A 5,759-nucleotide genomic window follows, 5' to 3' on the forward strand; every position below is an offset into this window, starting at 1 on the left:
GTATCTTGGTTAGGGGTCCCGTGATAGTCTCTATCCCTTCCTGTAATAGGGCTGGGTAGATCCCGTCTGGTCCCGGTGCCTTGAAGGGTTCAAAGGTTTTGATGGCCCACTTGACCCCCCAGGGCTGCACTACTTTATTTGCCAATGCCCAATCATGGGTTTCGTAGACATCCCTCTGATTTTGCATTGTTTCTTTATCTCTCTCCTGGGCCTGTATGAAGCCTGGAAAGTGGGTGTTCATTAGGAGTTTCAGAGTCTCTCCCATGGTTTCCGTGTGGCTGCCATCTGGTGCCTGTAGGCTCCCTAGATATGGAGTCTTATTTGTTCCAAGGATTTTTGCCAGCCTAGAGGTCTCTGATTGACTCTTCACATTGCTTGTGAAAGCCCTCCAGCAGTCCTCTTTGGCTGCCTTTATTGCCTTGTTGTAATCTGCGAGCAAGCCTCTGTAAGTTTTCCATGCGTCTTCCTTACGGGGGCCCGCTCTCATGTTCTTAGCTTTGTTAAAAGCTTTTCTAGCTTTGCCCCTCAGCCCACCGAGCCTCTCTGACCACCAAGGAGTCTCAGTGGGCTGCCCTTTCGAGATTAGCCTGCAGTTTATCTCGAAGGAGTCCATAATAACCTGGTTTAGGGCAATCGAAGCCTCCTCCAGCTGCTTTTTGTTGTTAAATCTGAGGATGATATCCCTGAGATTGTCAGATAGACTCTCTCGGTAATTTCCCCAGTTTGTTCGTCTTGGGTTTCTCACCCATTCCGTTTCTTTTACTGTGAGGTCGGACATTCTTATGGTTTGATGATCGGACGCTGAGAGGTCCTTGGAGACCCTGCAGTCCCCAATCATGTCTGCCACTCTATCCGTCCCCAGAGTGATATCTATGACCTCCTGTCGTCTCCGATCTATGAAGGTAGGTTCTGACCCCCTATTAAGGATGTTTAGACCGGCCCCCATTATGAATTCCTGGAGGCTTTCCCCCCTGCCGTTAATGCCGGTGCTCCCCCATGCTACATGGTGCGAGTTGGCATCACAACCTAGCAGGAGTTCAAGTCCCCTTTCCTTCACATGGTTGCATAGGTCCTTTACTTTTTTCGAAGGAGGTGGTTCAGCCGAGTCATAGGGCATGTAAACTGACCCTACAACCAGGCTCATTTCCTCGCCTTGTCCCAGGCCCAGATCCACTTGTGCCACAGCCAGGTCTCCCTCACTAGCCTGTGAACAGAAGAAAGAGTCTAGTCCTTTAATAACAATGCAAGATCTAATTTTTTCCTGAGTGTTTGCGTGGCAGATTCTGCCACAACCACTGAGGCCCTTAATAGCATTGTCCACTATCCATGGTTCCTGGATCATTGCTATGACAGTCTGCATCCCAGCTAACAGCCTGACTAGAGTAGCCGAGGCTGCTTTGCTGTGGTGCAAATTTATCTGTACAATGTGCACCCGGGTTGCAGCCATAATGATGACTACTTTCCTGGTACCTCTATGTACCCTTCTTCTGACTTTCACCACGGTCTTTCGCAAGCAGCTTGACAGTAGCTTTTTGAATCCCGCAGTGCAGTCTGAAGTTGCAGGCTTTCAGAACAGAGAGTGATCGGTCGTCTATCAGTGCAACGAAGTGGGCACTTTTCGCGTCCCTGCTCTCACTGTTCCGAGCGACAACCCACTCTCTGGCCTGCAGTCCTGCATTTTGTTTCACAAGGAAGCACAGTGCTTCTTGAGCGGTTAGATCTGGGTCTTCTACGTGTAGTACAACCCTGTGCTTCTTGGGAAGCTCCGAGGCTGCGACCACACGTACAGTAAGCCCAGCTATTTTGTTTTCGGGGAAAAAGCTATTCAGCCAATTTCCCGTTTCCTCATCAGTGCAGTACACCATTGCCACACCTTCTCTTTCCCAGACACCGTTGAAGATGGGTGCTTTCACCCCGTCAGGTAACGCCAGAATGGCCCCCTTCAGGAGTTTCTTCACCTCCGTCACCTCTTCAGTGCCCAGTTTTAGATCCGGATATGACTCCGGCATAACTGCAAACTTGAATGAGCTCGTAGTGTTCTGAGCATATGTGCCCTGATCCTGCGTTCTCATTCTCTTTTCTTTCGGTCTGACTGAGGGGCTTGGCGTAGTACGCTCTGATGGAAGGCGTTTTATTGCCTTCTTCATAGCCCCCTCCCCCCTCCCCTCATCGACCTTCGCTGCTGCATCCACCAAGGTTGCAATCGCCCCCGAGGTTTGATGCAGCTTCGCTCTCTTGCGACGTCTTCTCTCGGCTCCACTCAGTCTGACCCGATTCACATCGGTACCAGACTGGTCAGCCTTGTCAGACTTCGTGTGTTCGCCATCGCTGGCCCCACCCGAAGTTGCTTTTTCAATATTAAGATTTTTTAAATTGGTTTCCATTTTAGTCCCACGAGTACCGCGGTTAAGCGTTTTCACCTGGTGCATTGCCGCGATTGCCCAGGGCTTGGCTTGTCTCGGGTGGGTTACACCCAAGACTACTCTCAGAGGTCGCCCAGGTTTCTGAGAGGCACCGTTAGCGACACAGCTCCCCCTGTGCCACGCATCCTTAGGCACGGTATGGCCGAGGCCATGGCGACCGCGACCGCGGGACANCCCTCATCGACCTTCGCTGCTGCATCCGTCAAGGTTGCAATCGCCCCCGAGGTTTGATGCAGCTTCGCTCTCTTGCGACGTCTTCTCTCGGCTCCACTCAGTCTGACCCGATTCACATCGGTACCAGACTGGTCAGCCTTGTCAGACTTCGTGTGTTCGCCATCGCTGGCCCCACCCGTGGTTACTTTTTCAATATTACGATTTTTTAGATTGGTTTCCATTTTGGTCCCACGAGTACCGCGGTTAAGCGTTTTCACCTGGTGCATCGCCGCGATTGCCCAGGACTTGGCTTGTCTCGGGTGGGTTACACCTAAGACTACTCTCGGAGGTCGCCCAGGTTTGTGAGAGGCACCGTTAGCGACACAGCTCCCCCTGTGCCACGCATCCTTAGGCACGGTATGGCCGAGGCCATGGCGACCGCGACCGCGGGCTTAGCGACCGCGGGCAGCGGTAGTCCTTAAGACCTCCACCGCCCGCGACCGAGCCCCCTCACTAACGACAAAGTGGAAACCCAGTAGAGGGGTTGCTTTGTGTATATTTTATAAGAAAATGAAATATTAGTTGAAAATCATAGAGATAATCAGCTCGTATAATCAGCAATACCAGATTTAGAAAATCATTAATAGGCCCACTCATCAAGCAATCTCGAATCCAGAAATCCAATCTCTAATTTTCAAGGTTAAATTTCTTCACTATCAAGTGTTAGTTAATAATCTCCACATAGAAATAAATTAATGTAGTTGCATATGTATGCCTGCCTTAGGAACAGAGAAGTGGTACGGATCCATCCGGAAGCTTACTACCAATGGCATTGGTAGAAATAAAAGAAAGAAAAAGACTAATAGGACAAGAAGTGACAGTCGCATGCCTTCTGTCGAATTGATTTTCATTTCAATTTTCAAATTATATATTTTTCCATTTTCTTGATCATTAGTATGGCAGTTTTGTAAAATGAGTGATCAAAACAATTAATAAAAATTGTAGTTCATTAATATGTTCTGGTCTTCAATTTGCATCATACTGCAATATTAGTGTCTCTACCAATTCGGAGCGAAGAAACCGCAAGATGGAATTTTTAAAAAAGCTTACCTAAATTTTTTCGTCACAATATTATGTATGTGGTAACCAAAATTCATGTCAATCTCCCAAACGTCGTGATAAGGGGACTATTTTGAATATTGCAAGTCTGTACAGCCACATGCCGTCAACGAAAAACATTGAAAACTCGATTATATGCGAGCCTCGTCTTCCAAATTTGAATACATGTGGAGCCATACGTGTTCAGAACCAAAGAAAGAAAGACCGACGAATGCGGCATCCCGATGGTGAAGCTCTGCCATATTGTCATTGTTTTGCGTGTGTGCGTGGTGAACACAAGCTTTTTCAAAGTTTCCATTATTCTACATTATCAAATTTAGTCTTGTTCTTTTCTGTGTTTTTTTTTAAATTAAAATGGGTAAGAGTAAGAAGAGGAAGCACGAAAATCGGGATGAAGAAAAAATATATTTTACGTAAAATGAAAAAGTTGACTGACAAAATTCGTCGACTTTTTCCTGAAGGTAAGGTTATTTCCACAGGTCTTGGTTTTTTTGGACGCTTAGGTGAGATCACAGCCTAACCTTGTTCCTCCCTTTTTCCTAGGTTTTAGAGGAAAAGAATGATAAGGAGAATAATGATGAGAATAATGCAGGGTTGTCAGACGATTCTACCACACCTGGTACCCATACACTGGGGAAAAAAATTATTTTTCCCAAATATTTACTTACTTGAGAGAAGTATTGATTTTTTCAAAATCGTATTTTTTCAATTGAGTCATTCCTTGACGAGCCTGACTGGGGTTTAATTATAATAATCATGTTGCTCTAGACGATGACTATATTACACATGACCTTGGATGAAATCTTCTAATGATTATTCAGTTTTTCTAAATTTCTCATTTTCTAGAGGGAAGATTTTCGATTAATTTTTAATGTTGATACTTATTGAGGGAGTTCACTCTAAGTCATAACTGACATGATCATCTTCTAGAACCTTATAATTGATGTAATTGAAACCTAATGAGGATTGTCTGAGAATGACTCGACTGGAGAAATACGGTATTGAAAAAATAAATATTTCTCTCAAGTAAATGGACATTTATTAAAAATAATTTTTTTGCTCAGTGTAACAGTGTGGATCACAATCCACCTCACGTTACGCATATCCTATCAGCGCCTGAGGCATCAGTGGAAGATACACATAGTTCTTTAGAAGACTCACGAGCTTGTTGATCAGGTAGCTTCGGATCTATGTACACTAGATCCGGAGGTGTCGGAAGTATTTGGCGCAGATCTATCCAGGCCACTCGAAGCTAAGATTCTTCTTCAACGTGAACTTGAAACTCATTGGAATGTTTGGCTGACTTCACAGATAGAGGAAGAGGAATTGGACAAATTGATCAGTTGATACCCACGAGTATCCAACAGATGTCTCTTTAAAGCCCCAAAACTGAATCCAGAGATTGCATTGAACTCCACTGATTCTCTAATCCAACGAGACAAAAAGTTTTGTCCATCTCAAAACCTTTCGGGTTCTGCTCTCGTGGTAATGTGGCCAGCCATCTTAACTCTTCACTATGAAGAGGAGATCGTCAAGCTGAGTCTTCTACAGAAGCTGTGTCATGCAGGGAAGATGACACTGATCGAGGTTTTTTTTAACCTGGGGTGCATTTATCTTCCCTAGTCTGAGCAAACAGGTTCGTAGCGCCCTTGAGGCCACAATTTCAGACCATTTTTTTTATAGTGCTAACGTCTCTGATAAAGTGAAGGAGGTAACAACAATATCCAAACTGGGTCAAAATCTACGGGTCACCCGGCCCCCATCAAAGAAACAGAGTTCTTTAAATACGAAGAGCTCATTTGCGAGGTTTAAAGAAACCACAAACGAGGTAGACACCTCGGAATCTGCCGAAGGCGAACGACAGCTTTTCCAGTCGAAAGTAACTCCCCAAACGCAACAGTAACCCTCAGACAATATCGTCAAAGTCGTCCAACACTCAGAAGAGCAGGAAGTAGTGGTAAGAACCTCTGGAGGCAAAATTAAGCCCTTCCTTCCTAACTGGGAATCTGTTCCGACACCGTTGTTCTGGATTGCGTGAAGGCTTACGGGATCCCTTTCATAGCC

At 45.7% G+C, this 5,759-nt stretch overlaps 1 pseudogene; it reads left to right on the plus strand.

Annotated features, from left to right (window-relative positions):
- The window catches only part of LOC107042903, a 17,169-nt pseudogene extending 11,642 nt beyond the window's left edge, over nt 1-5,527 (plus strand).
- Nucleotides 5,528-5,759: the final 232 nt, after the last annotated feature.

The sequence above is a fragment of the Diachasma alloeum genome, unplaced genomic scaffold (assembly GCF_001412515.2).
Source record: "Diachasma alloeum isolate Michigan unplaced genomic scaffold, Dall2.0 Dall_scaffold_00535, whole genome shotgun sequence".
Classification (NCBI taxonomy): Eukaryota; Metazoa; Arthropoda; class Insecta; order Hymenoptera; family Braconidae; genus Diachasma; species Diachasma alloeum.